This window comes from Eurypyga helias, unplaced genomic scaffold (genome assembly GCF_000690775.1).
Source record: "Eurypyga helias isolate BGI_N326 unplaced genomic scaffold, ASM69077v1 scaffold18486, whole genome shotgun sequence".
Classification (NCBI taxonomy): domain Eukaryota; kingdom Metazoa; phylum Chordata; class Aves; order Eurypygiformes; family Eurypygidae; genus Eurypyga; species Eurypyga helias.
Window position 1 is genome coordinate 16,824 of NW_010256202.1, and position 13,264 is coordinate 30,087.

The following is a 13,264-nucleotide window of genomic DNA, read 5'->3' on the forward strand; positions in this document are numbered from 1 at the left end:
TTTATTTTTTCTTTAAGGAAAAAGAAGGGGAAAAGAGGAAAACACCTGAGAGACAATTAACTGCACTGAATCTCACAGAATGGAGTAGTGTGCACCGTAGAGAAACGGCCTGAAGTTACTCTGTCCAGGAGATGTTTTCAAGGATAAACCTGTACTTTTGGGAGGAAAAAACCCCAAACTTAGGAGTTGAACCAATTGTCTGTTTTAATGGGATCAGAGTGTTTTTGTTATCTGTGAAACCAAGGGTTTGTTTGCTCTTTATAATAACTTTTAAAAGATACCTCTGACATCCTTTAGAGTACAGTATCTTAAAATTTCTGGAAACATCCAGAGAGGAGAAGAAGGGTTAGTTTTTTTCTTTTGTGGTTCTGTTTCCCAGAATAGACAGTGTGTGTTACATTGGTCCAATGTGCTTCAGAGCAATGCTGTATTTATAATATCTCCATTTTTAAAAGACTCAGTATCACAAGCTAGATGAAGAGAGTTGTTTCCACTCACATCCTTGTAACCCTGTGGGGATGGGAAGGCATGGCATGGAGCAGAGAGGGAGCTCCTTTTGCAAAAAGGCTGCACAAGCTCCATCCCCATTGTGACTGTGATTAGCTTGGTCTGTGTGTGCAGTGACAGCATGCCAGAGCATGTTTGGAAGCTGGTGGGATCCAAACAGAAAAGCACGTGCCTCTGAGGGTACGTGTGTTGGTCCAGGTGCAGAATGCAGTGCTAGGCAGGTCTCTTGGCCAGTCTGCAGGTTCAATGCAGGATGGGAAGGGCAGGCTGCACCATGGGCTGGCATCTAACATGATATTGCTGGGACAAAGCAGGAGGAGCTGGGTGAGGAGGAAGGCATGGGCTGAATCATAAGAGCAGGTTTAGAAACACAGAGGTGTTCTGGATCCCCTGCATTTCCGTAAGGAGGAGTTTTATTACTGGCGCTGTGCTCTGTGGGAAACACAGCTTAGAGAGTGCAACACGTGATGAGAGCAAACAGTGCGCTGCTTCGTTGTCTGGATGGTTACAGCACAGAGAATGCAGTTCTCTTCCATTGCACCCCCACTGTATGGAGGAGCAGTTTGAAGCTGAGACTCTAAATTCAACCTTTCAAGGCTTAGGGAACCATCTGTGGTGTCTTCAGAGAAACGAATTTTGCCCTGTGCAAATGCCACCCTTCATAAGACTCAAGCAATTGGTATCTTGGATGAGTTGGTCTGAAAGGTCAGAGTCACATTGCAGATCAACATTGTAGTGTCCGTGTTCATAGTATTCCCCCCACTCCAGCTGGCTTTACCCCTCAGAAAAGTTTACACGGGTTGACCAGGGCCCTACAGCATCCCTCCATCAAAACCAGAACTGTTGCCCTGCTTGTTGCCTCTCCCCTTGGTAATCCCTGACCTTAAATCAAATAAAGAACCAAACGCAGGTAGAGAACCAATTGCACCTCTCTCTGGTGCTGTTTGTGTGACTGTTCCGTGTTGTCATAACCCCCGACCTCCTGTTCAATGTGAAAAGACCCTACAGTAAATACCCTTTTTAAATGACTCTGGCTGCTGTACCTTCCTCTCCAGGTTGAGCCCTGTTTTGGGGGGTGCAAGACTGATAACTTGTCAATCATGAGGAGTTACCGGTGTTTCCCAGAGGAACGCGGCGAATGTTTGGTTCCTGGTAGGAAACGCAGGTGCGTCTGCAGGTAGTGGAAAGCTTTGCATTCCAGAGTTTCAGATCGAGGCGGGGACTCCATTGTGCTGCTTACCACGAAAACAGGTGGAGTCCGTCCTGCCAGCGGAGAATTGGCAGCTAAAGAGATGAGACAGGCAGGGTTGTTCCTCTCGTGGTTCGAACAAGAGCAGATCTCATTTTAATGCTGCGTTCAGGGGGAAGTTTGGAGTCTCCGTGCTGCAAAGATCTTGACCCAGCAACTCGTTTAAGGAGGTCACGTGTGGAGTCTGCCTACAAGTTGTTTCTCATTTGGTGTCTTTGGCACAGAACCAGCCTTCCTGGCAGCAGGTGAAGGAGCCAGGGCCTCTCTTCCTTTAGTCCCTACTAATACATAATTGTTGTCATGGGTAGTGCTGTCGGCCAGCCAGATAGAAGCAACCTCTCCATCCCAGCTGAAACCACGAGGAACGAGAAGGTGAAGTTGCTGCTAACGGCGTCTCTGTCGTATAAAGGCTGAGCCATTGGTGTGATTTCTGATTTTCTAAGGCTCCCCTCGTCTTTGTATAACTCACACGTCAGGATTGTTGCACTCCGTGCAGCACTCAGATCAGGCAAAAAGCCATCCATAGCGAGGAGATTACTAGTAAATAAACTGACTTGGTGGAATGAGCAGTACGAGTCCAAGGAGTATGTGCATCTGGGCCTGAGGAAGAGACTGTAAGAATTGCCTACCTGGCTCAGGTTAGCTGGATGAAGGAATTTGCTTTTTGGATGCAGATACAAAGAGGTTTGCCCAAAAGGTGGAGCTGCATCCAAAACAAAACACTTTTCAAGGCCTTTTGTAGTTTGCTTTCCTGGTTTGGATAGCAAGCTTGAGGGAGGGGCTTCTGATTTCTTTTTTTTTCTTCTTTTCTCTTTGCTTTCGCCGTAATTAAAGCAAATGTGTGATCTCACTCTCAGGAGGCAGGTTTGGGACAGCTAATTTATGATCTCTATTAAAAAATAAAGTCTTGTGGTTTGTGAGCTGGTGGGTAAAGGGTCAAACCACAGACTGCTGATCTGCCTCAGCTGGATTCCCTTCCTGGAGTTGCCTTGGGCAGAGAGGGGTGTTGCGACCAAACCTGTTGGGGAGCACATCAGGATTGTGCAGGCGATCCACCTTTGTCTCCCATCTGTCTTTGGAGAAAGGGCTCTTGGTATCATTCTGGCTGGTTCTGGTAAAGAAGGTGTCTAGATGGCTTTTTACAGTGCTGCTAGACACTGACAGAAGATAGTTCTCGACACAACTATAGATGGGCGCAGCCTTGCGGTCACGACTGTGGCTAGGTCAGGTGTCTCGCATGAAACTGAGAGGTGGTGCAAGACACAGTACGGGGGTTACAGTGTTCCTAACCTCTTAGCTGGCAGTATTCCTCCACCTTTGCACTGAGGCTGAAAGCACTGCAGGTTGGACAAGTGCTGCCGTGAAATACTGGGAGCCAGTAATTTCATCTTATCTGAGCTCACCGAGTCTTTGCAACAAGGAGCACTGAGGTGGAGAGTCCCTGAGGAAGCGCCAGCAATGAGACAGATTGACGCTCCCAGAAATAGGCTGAGGGAAGTCACGATTTCCACAGAACTATTTTTTTCCTGCTTGTCAGCTGCAGCAGGATTTAAGGTCCGATTCAGTTTTGCTCCTGCTTTTTCTGCCTGTTCCCGGGGTTCAGCTGCAACCAGCTCCAAAGGCAGGTGTGTGTGTAAACGGGTCATCTCCACCCAGAGCTCTGCTGGGGCTCAGGGGCACGTCACAAGAGGGCCCTCCTGGGCTCCAACCTGTTTCCAAGGATGAGCAATGCAAATTTGCTCCTTTTCGAAAGGAAAGCAGAAAGGGCACTGCATCCCCACAGAGGTGACACTTCAGCTTTGCTTGGCTCGGGGTTTTCTGCCTCTTGAAAGTGTTTATCTTCTTTCTGTAGGAAAATAATTTGAAATAATGTATTCTCGTAGAAGGCAGGAGCTGAGAGTGTGTGTGAAGTAGGGGCAAAGGAGTTGAAGTGTGTGGAGCATATACCTTGGAGATGAATAACAAACAGTGAATAAAATGTTGAGGGCTGCGTGTAGGCTGGGAAGGCTTCAGGCTGGCTTAGTTGGGAATGCCACAGGCCAGCTTGCAGGTGTGCCTGGCAGATCTGCATGGGAGCTGGTTTGGCACGGATTGATGGTGTGTTGGCAAATGGTCTGTCATGCCAGGGTGCAGCTGCTGCTTGACAACTCCTCTCCATCGGAATGGGGGAGCACTTTGACTTGCCTTGTTGCATTGCCAACATCAGGAGATTTTTGTAAAGCATGGTGGGGGGGTGTTCTTTCTGAAGCAGACTGTGCATCCTGAGTGCTTCTGAAGGGGCTGGACCAAAGTTTGGTTCCTGGGACAGTGATGGTCAGTGTCAAATACCAACTGCTGTTTCCTTTCCCCTCTTCCCCCGCCTTGTCTCTGGAGAGCTGAATGCTTACACAGTTCTTAGCTGTAGCCTTACTGGCAGCAGCTCTTTCCTTGCTACTTGCCCTAACCTCAGGAGCAGGGACTGTCTTAGTATTTGGAGTCCACCTCACAACCAACAAAAGGTATTTAGTAGGTTGTGTGTTTATTTTGTTGCTGTAAGAAGGGCTCAAAGGAGCAGTGGAGAGAGGCCCTGGTCATGAAATTCTCTGGGTTTGTGTTCCTAGCTCTCTAGGCACTGCTGGAGGAAAGAGCTGTGAATTCCTTTCTCCTCCAGCATCTTGTCAGAACCTGAGCATCATCCCAGCCCTGCTGAGATTCAGCGTGTGTCCCCGTGAATAACCGCACATGTCTCCATCCGCTTGCCTGGAGAGGTACTAATGAGGCCCCATCTGTCTGCTTTGCCAACTCCAGCTGTGTCTGCTAAGCAGTAAAAAAAGGTCAGGGAAAATGTGCAGGGTGAGAGAGCATCATAGCCTAGCAGGACTCTCGATCCATGCAGTCCTCTGCTGCCTTCCTGCCAGTTCTTCGTCCAGAGGGTGACTGCTGTGCAAGACCGGAGAACTGCAGCCACGACTGCACAGAGGTGCGGGATCAGCGAAGAGGCAGGGTCTAAGCCTGGATACAGGGGTGGAGGCTCCCTGTCCTCCAAGCAAGTGCATGTCCCTGGATGCCTGACTGGAGACTAGAGAGTCAGGAGCCTGGGTTCTTGTGCAATACTGTCATTCTCTTGTCCTGTCTCCATGAATCCTGCTTGGGAGGTGAATTACTGGGTAAGTGTTTAAATGTGATTGACAAATCAGGCTTCAAACAACTTTTTCTAGAAAAGGGCAAGCTTCTCTCTCTTTCACCCAGCACAGAGAAGGCTGCTCTGGCCTTCTCTGGTTTCTAATAGTCTGTGTGCTGTTGTTGTAGCACTCGTGCTCCCTGGAGTGAGCAGAGAGGTGTTCTCTGGGAAGTTTTCCTCTGTGCTGTGTTGAAATGGGCTGGTTGGAAAGGCTGCCTAGCGAAGAGCAGGGTGGGGAGCTGATTGCTGCAATTATTCTGCCTCAGAACATGCTGTCCAGGTGCTGCCTTGTGATGCAGAGCCCAGCCCTGTTTTCTCCCTCATACAAAGAGGAGGCTGTTTCGCCCTTTCCTGTTTTAAATCCTCCTCTCCTACTTGGCTGGGGAAGCTGTGATGTCAACACATTGCATGTGAGAGTCAGCAAGGAACAACAGCAAGGCCACAGGATGTGTTTTCTGTGGTGAATTCATAAGCACTTGCCCGTAATACCAGCTCTGGTTTGAGACCAGCCCAGTGGTCAAGGCATAGTAGCAGCAGACTTGAGTTTGGGGAGAGCTGGGTTTCCACATCCCTGGCATTTGGCCGCTGTAAAATCTTTGAGACAGGTGCAGTCCTTGCCTTCGTTTTACCGTGCCTTGCGCCATGGGTTCCTGGATGGCTCACTGCTGCTGCAGGTGTGAGAAACTAAAGGGCCAAAGCAAGAGGTGCGATTATCAGGCTCCTTGCCTTCTTACCTTGCTCGTTTAAGACAGGGAGCGGGTGGTTGGCTTTCCCAGGGAGGAGGCTTTTACACTTCTGCACAGCCCGCTCTGCTCCAGCATCTCTGCTGGCTCTGGCTGCAGCTCCAGAGAGACAGAACCTGACAGTACCCTGCTGGCTTCAGCCCCCTGCAGCTGGAATCAGACCCTCCTCTAACTCACAACTTCTTGGGAATATGCTCTGGGGACAGGCAGGAGCTTTCCAGCAGCTTTATGCAACGCCGTCTGAATCACACAATAAACAAGTCCAAACCCTATTATTAGACTTTGGAAACTGCTGCCTTAGAGACAGGTTTGCTTATAAATATCCATTATTTTCTCTCTGGCTCTTTACTGAGGAAGCTGGCAAGAAAAATGGATCTCTGCTGCTCCAGAATCTGCCTGCCCCTGCTGTTGTTACTGCTTATTCCCACCTGAGTTCATCCTCCTTGCTCTTCCAGCCTCCCAAGTTCTAGCTGTGCTAATGAGACACTGGCTCCAATGTCAGCAGGGTGGCAAATGCCAGCTGTTTTGGAGGGGGACAGGATAACACAAGTAAGAAACTGGACAGAACACTTGTCGCGGTCACCACAGTGTGTAGGGAGGCACCTGCTTTGGTGGCTAAAGCAGAAGTACTGCATGCAGTTCCCTACTCAGCTCCTGCCTGGCTGTGAGAAAGCCCCCGTGTCTCCTGAAACAGGGATGACAGCACTTCCCTTCTCTGCCTTGTTTGAGGAGGGACAGATCTAAGGCTCGCCAAAATCAGTGGAAATGCCACTTCCACAAGCTTTGCAGCACGCCTCCTCCGACTGTCTCGGAACATGTGGACACATCTGGCCCAACAGGACTGCTGTCTCATTCGGGGCTGTTAGCTTTCCCATCCAGATGAAACAGCAGGCTTCTCCCCATGCCAAATCTACGCAGCACGGATTCCCCCGACCCTCCTGTCTGCCTGTGCTGCTGCTCTCTCTGCCTCTCTGGGTTGTTGGGCATGTGTACTTTTAGCGGTAGGGTGCTTTGTCTTCCCTTGCAAAGTTGATTTTGTATTTCGTGCGCTCAGCGTTTGTTCCAGGGAATTAGGTTCAGCTTTCTGTCAGAACCCTGGACTCCTTAGGTAACGCTCTGCTGTACATGAAAGCCCCAGGGCTGCTTAGACTGCCCCCTCTGCCATTCTCTATGAACGGGGACAGGCGCAGAATAGCCAGGATATGCTGTAGGCTTGGAGAAGGGATAAAGGAGGTAGTGTAGAAGAAATGGCCAGCTCCCCTCCAGTGGATGTGGATGTTAAGGGTGTGGGGGAAGGCTGTTGTGGGAGCTAAAACCTCATTTCTTGTTCTTTCTCTAGGTGACTGCCTCGCAGCCCTGCGTTACCTCAGTTTCTTCGGGCTGAGCCTGGCACAACAGGTCTGGCTGCCAGCTCGGACAGCAGACTGCAGTGCTCGTGGGGGACGTGAGAGGACAGGAGGTGGAACCGTGTGGAAGCAGAGGTGTGCTTCCGTGAAGGAATTATGTTGGCTGAGGCGTCTGAGGGAAAGATTTGGAGGACCTTGCTTGGGATCCCACTGGGAAAGGGGGAGAAGGTGGCTGATGCCTGGGTGTTTTGTCTCCTGAGGGGCAAATTATAGTAGAGCTCCCTGCCCCTATGCTCTGATGGCTGGTTCCCGGGGTCTGGCCCGAGGAGAGACCACAGGAGGTGGCTGTTCTCCCTCTCTGCAACCACAGTTATGTTTCCCTCGTTGCTATAATAGTGGAGTTTTACTTTAGTTGGTTCAAGTGGTGCTGTGGCAGCCAGAGCAGGGTGGAGGGGATGCACCAGCCCCTCTGCGGGCAATGCAGAAGTGCTTATAGCTGGAGAGGGGGAACATCCCTCTTTTTAGGTTTTAGTCTCCTGCACTATGGTCAGTGCTTCAGCTTTCCAGAACATGTTTAACCTCCTTGCTGTTTTGGTAGCTTCTGTAGAGTTTTTCCTTGTAATGGTCCTGCCTGTGAGCCCCTCAGGTTGTAGAACAGCGAGCTTGTGTGTGTGTGTGAGCATCCCATCCAACAGTCACTCAGATCTCCTGGTCCATCGCAGGAAGGCACTTCTGGCCTTCGTCGGTCAAGCTAAGGAAGCATTGGAGTGGAGTAGTCTGAACCCAGCCCACCCCGGCACACGTGAAGCTCGAGGGCTGCAGGCCTTCAAATCCTGGGTGCTGGACAGAGTGAGAGCAGCGTGCCCTGCCTGAAGTCCTGCAGTCAGTGGGAAAATTTAGAGCGTATCTGTGTGTGTGTTGAATTCCTGTGCAGGTTGGACTGCTGCCTGGCTGGGGGAAAGCCCCCTGCAGTGCCTGTGGAGTGTGTGGTGTGCTCTCCAGTTCTACAGACATTTAAACCTACACAGTATTGATAGTGCAACCAGGCAGGGTGCGAGATGGAGGTGCCAAACAGGAAGGGAGTCAGAAACGGGATGCCACCTTACCAGTTCTCCTTCTCCCTTGCTCAGGGATTGCTGATGGTCCCTTTGCTCCTGTGCACAAGAAGTGAGAAGCCGAACCAGAGCCTCTGGCAAAGCAAGTCCCCTCCCATTCTTAAAGCAACCCAGAAAACTTTCCTGCCTAATTGGGATTATTCCTGGATCTCATTTTCTCTAGGGAGTTGACATTTATTGACAGATAATCCATGTCTGTAAGGAAAACTGAGGGTTTGTTGCTTCCTTTCAATTAGGCTCCCTCTCCTCTCTCTTGCAGAACTTGCTAACAAACATATTATCTTTCTGGCAGTCCAAAATAAGTAGTTGTCCTCATGTGGGAGCTGGTGCAGCATCTGAGGCTGTACTTGTCTTTCCGAGCAACAGCAGGCCTGGAGATGGGAGTCGTTGTGAAGGAACAGGTGCAATCCTCATTCACTTGTTTGGCCACAGACAGGTGAGAGGCAATAGTAGTAACTTGGGGAAGGAATTTTTGTGGAGAACAAGGCAGAGCTGCTAACCGTCGGACCTTTTCCTCCTTTCTGACCTCGTGAAAACTCCCTGGAGTTTTGGCCACAGCATATATTCAGTGTTACTCAGGCAGGGAGGTATTTTCTCCTAAACACAGGGAAAGAAAAGATTACAAGGTGCTCGCTAACCGCCTCAGGGTTAGTGGGACTGCATCTTAAATGTCAGTTTTGGTCTGAGGTGCCTGGTGCGTTAATGATTTACAGGAATAGCAGCTTGTGTGTGTCTGAGCTTTCGCTGTGGGAGCGGCTGTGATGTCTCCGAGAGTCATGATGACTCTGGAGCTGTGTTACAACCCCCAGAAGCCGCCTTTTTACTTCAGCTGTCTGTCATTCACAGTGTAGAGCACTCCAATTCCGCTAGTAAAGGGCTCCACATGAGAAGGACTGTGAATTTTACTGGTTTTTACTGATGGGTTCACAGATGCATTTCTGTGGACTTTGTACCTAACGGTGGAGGCATGAAAATTGCTGATGTTCTTGGTCTTCATGCCCTAAATAGCTTTGGCCAGTTCTCCACCAGCTGACTGAAATGCTGATGGTGCTTGGACAGCCAGTACTGCTTAGGAAAGCTGGTGCAGGCAAAAGCTGAGTCGTTCAATCTCTTGAAAGGACTCGACAAAAGAGGTCAGACCAGTGTCCAGCATCTCCCTCAGAGGAGCTGGGTTTAGTTTCCTGCTCTGCTGGAGCACTTGCTGTTTCTCACAATCTCTTCTAACCGTGGCCATCCTCCTCGGCTGGGCCAGGGAGGCGTGCAGAGAACCCAACCCTGCTTACCCTTAGTGTCATGTGAATTCCCTCTATGTTTTTAGCTTACCCTCTGGAGGCTACAGACAGGCTCTGGGGTTCTTTGGTTCATGAACAGAGCCATTGTGCAGATCAGCAGTCATGTACCACCTTCCAGAAGTATTTGCTAAGAAACTTCCTTGTCGTGTTTTGACAGCCCGGTGTGCCTGCTAACTTGTGAGGGCTCCCCCTCGGTGCCAGCACTGCCCTCACCGAGAAGGAGAATGAGCTGGCTTTTTCCAGTTAACCAGTCATTATTTACTATTCCAGGCAAGCTGTTAAAATGCTGTTGCTCTCTTCTTTTGGTATTTGTTTCTCCTGTCTTTCTGGAATATTGCCCCGAAGTCTCCCACACTGGCAGCTCTTGTTTGTGTAGCAATGACATGTGGGTGTTCATAAAAGACAAGGTTGTGGGAGCCTTCCAGTGATTGCCAGGTCATGTTTTCATTTTCTGTTCTCAGTGCGGAGTGTGTTTCAGCCCATCTGCTCCAAGAAAGGCTGGAGTTTGGGAAGAGAAAGCCACAGGATCGTTTATTCAATCCTAAGGTGACATCTTGCTTCCACTAAAATCCATGAGAAATCTGCTGGCTGCAGAGGAGTTTATTTGCATACTCTATATCAGGACAAAGGCATCCCAGGTCTGGTTTTGGCAATTCCCACTTCCTCACTTTCCTGTCTGCCTTTTTGTGCTGTTCCTGGGGCTGCAGCCCTCATGTTCCCTTGCACCTCCAGGGCAGCACCCTGACGCAATGACTGAACACATAATAAAAATAATCCATAGTTCTCCCACACAGACCTGTTCTTGGCAGGATACTGGGGCATTCCTCTTCAAAACCCCAGGGCACACGTTTTTAAATGACGTTTATGAAAGATCTTTGTATGTTAACACACTCCTACAGAAAGGAAAGGAGTCTTTAGACTTTCAGGTGACCATGGGTCTTCCTGATACAGAAAGGGAGCGGAGATGCCCTAAATGAAGAAAAACTCCTTTGAACCTGTCTGAACAGAGCAGTGCAGGCGGATTTTCACTCTGATACCATGTTTCTGGCCGTTGGCATGTAACCCATACGGAAAACGTCTCTTAAGTTAGCCAAGTGTTGCACCTGTAGGTTGCTGAGACGGAGTGCTTAGGGCAGTTCTGGAATAGCCAGCTCAGTGCGTGCACCGGAGGTGTCAGTTCTGGCTGCACTGTGCTATCAACTCCTTTGCACGTGTACTGTAACCGCGTTAAGTTGGGCTCTGGTGATGACAGCCCACACTTGCATTCTTTACTTGCAGTGTAAAGGTAACAAGGATGCTTTCTAGCAATAGTTTTTTGGGTGTCCTGATAGAAAACCATGGCCCAAGCCCTGTCTTAATGGATTTTTTTGTGTGTGCACCACTTGGATGTATCCTGTGTGTAACTTTAGCTGGAGCTTTGTCACTGCAGGTACTGGGTCTGGCAGCCTCTCTTTATTTTCAATTATCGTGACACTTAATTTCCTTATTACTGCAATTTCCTATAATCCCCAAGCTTTTTTTAAGGAGAAGAATTACATTTGCTGCCCTGATTTGCAGTGGGCTTGCTGTTGCCTTTTGGTTCGCTAACGAGAACCTTGAAGATCTTTACTGTGCAAATTATTTAGTTGGTCAAAGTTATTGGGCTCCAGTGAGAAACTTTTCTCCTGCACTAGCAGGGGAAGGCAGCATGGTCCGTAATTGCATTCTGCAACTCAGCCAAGTGAAATCTATCTTTATGCCCTCGGAGCTGAAGCCAACAAAGTACCCCCCACTGGTCCCTCCTGCTTTGCAGCTCCTCACCGAGAGCGCCTGTTTCCAAGTGCGTGTCTCTCCTGAGATTTATAAGTGCTGGTGTAGTTAGCTTGATGGATATTTAAAGCTCTTGTGTGCAGGAGAGCTCCACGTTGTTGTGAAGGGCGATTTGCACTAGTTTATTTAAAAGTCCAGGTGGACAAGACTTGAAAGAGTTTTAGAGAGAGAGTAAGAGCCTGCCCGGGGCAGTTCTCGAGATCGCATCTCACTGGTGTGCGTTATGTTTGTGTTGGTGGCTAGACACAAGCTCCTGGCTTGTGATTAAAGGCACTAAATGCATTCAGATCTAGAGTTTAAGGTGCAACTTTCCTCCTGTGATACTGCTAAGTCCACACCATCACCTCCCGTCTGTCTGATGTACAGGAGCAATGGCATTCTTCCTTGTGATTGAGTATGGAAGCCTGATGTAAGATATTTCTGCCTCCCTGAACACTGAAGCACCAATGGACTCCCCAGAAGTCCTCTACGAAGTCACTTTGGTGCATCAGCCACCTCCCCCTTTGTACTCCAGACTCCACTGTGCCGTAAGGTCAGAAAACCTGCAGAGCACCTGGCAGAGTGGAGGCTGTGGTGTGGGGCAGCTGAATGCTCCTGCAGCATAAACATGCAGCTGGAACATCGCAGCAGAGCTGCTGGCCCCAGGCTGCTGCAGCTACGTGCCCTTGCCGCTGGAATTTGCTGGTACGGTGCTGTATTGTCAGATGTCGTGTCCTAAGGCTCTGAGGTTCACAGTTGCAAAGTTCTTCAGGTGAGGGCTTCAACTCCAACACTCCCATGCTGGGGAAACCAAGCAGAAAACTGGCTTTCACCCCCATGCAGTTGCAGTCATGCCCCGGGTTTTGGCACAGGGTCTTCAGGGACAGAAGAACTTCTCCCTACAAGAAAGAGATTTCTTGAACTGCTAGGCTCCCAAAGACCACCTGAAAACTTCTTTAGAGCCCTTTATAATAACACATTTGGCCTGGGACTAGCTTCAGCGTTCAGCAGAGATGATGGTTGTGTTCTTCTTGTTGGAGGCTTGCTGTTGTTTTACCATCGCAGTAAGCAGCATCCAACAGCAGCCTTTTGGTCAGGAACGAAACCAAGGAGACAGGCTGCGCAAAGGGCCTCCTTCTTTAAGTAAATGCTGGTATGTTGAGCACTCACAATCCACAGAGGAACACAGAAGGTGTGTTGCTGGGCCCCATCAGGTGTTCTCCTGGCTTGCAAACGTCCAACTTTTTATAGTAAAGCACTACATTCTGAACAGTTAGGTAAGCAAGCAACCACGGGAGAGTATATGCCTTGTATACTGTGCCCCTTTCCCTTGCAAAACAGCTGCCAAAGTCTGATTTACGTTGATGCATGAGCTTATAAGAAACCATGAGCTCATTCCTGGGGAATCTAGTGGCATAAAGGACCAGGCGTAACCAGCCAAAACGTGATTTCCACGGTGCCCTGTTAACAATGGGCCTGACCCAGAGCTCCCTGAAGGTTTTCTGTTTGCTCCAGTGCTGCCTCCCTTAGATGTGTCTCTGAGGGGGTGCTTATATGCTTCTAATTTCTTATTGGTGAGGGAAACGTAAAAGCTGATTGTTTTGTTATTATGGAAACACGAGGAAGTCTTGTTTGGCTGATGCTCAAGTCTTGCATTCTCTCAGGGAAACGATTTGGGAGAGTCCTAGCCTGGAAAAGGCCTCTGCAGGTTTTGCATTCAGCAGCGGGCAGATGTGAATCTCTCCCCTGTGTGTTTTGAGCTCATTACACATGCAGAAGGGACAGCAGCTTTATCTGCTCTAGGATTTCCACCTGACAGCACTGCGCACCAGCTGTGGTGGGCCGGTTGTGCTTATTTTGCTCCCCTTCTCGTGGTCTTGCCTTTGGTTTACTGAACAAGAGTAAAGACAACATGTTTTTATGTTCCTTCCTGTCTTTTGGGGCCTGCCTTCTCTACACGGGTTGACTGCTGTCGGGTGGTGATGCCATTCACGCAGCAAGTGGTTGGTGAATGCCCAGTGTTAAAGCAGGTGGGTGATGGGAGTGGACAGTTCTTAGTATTTA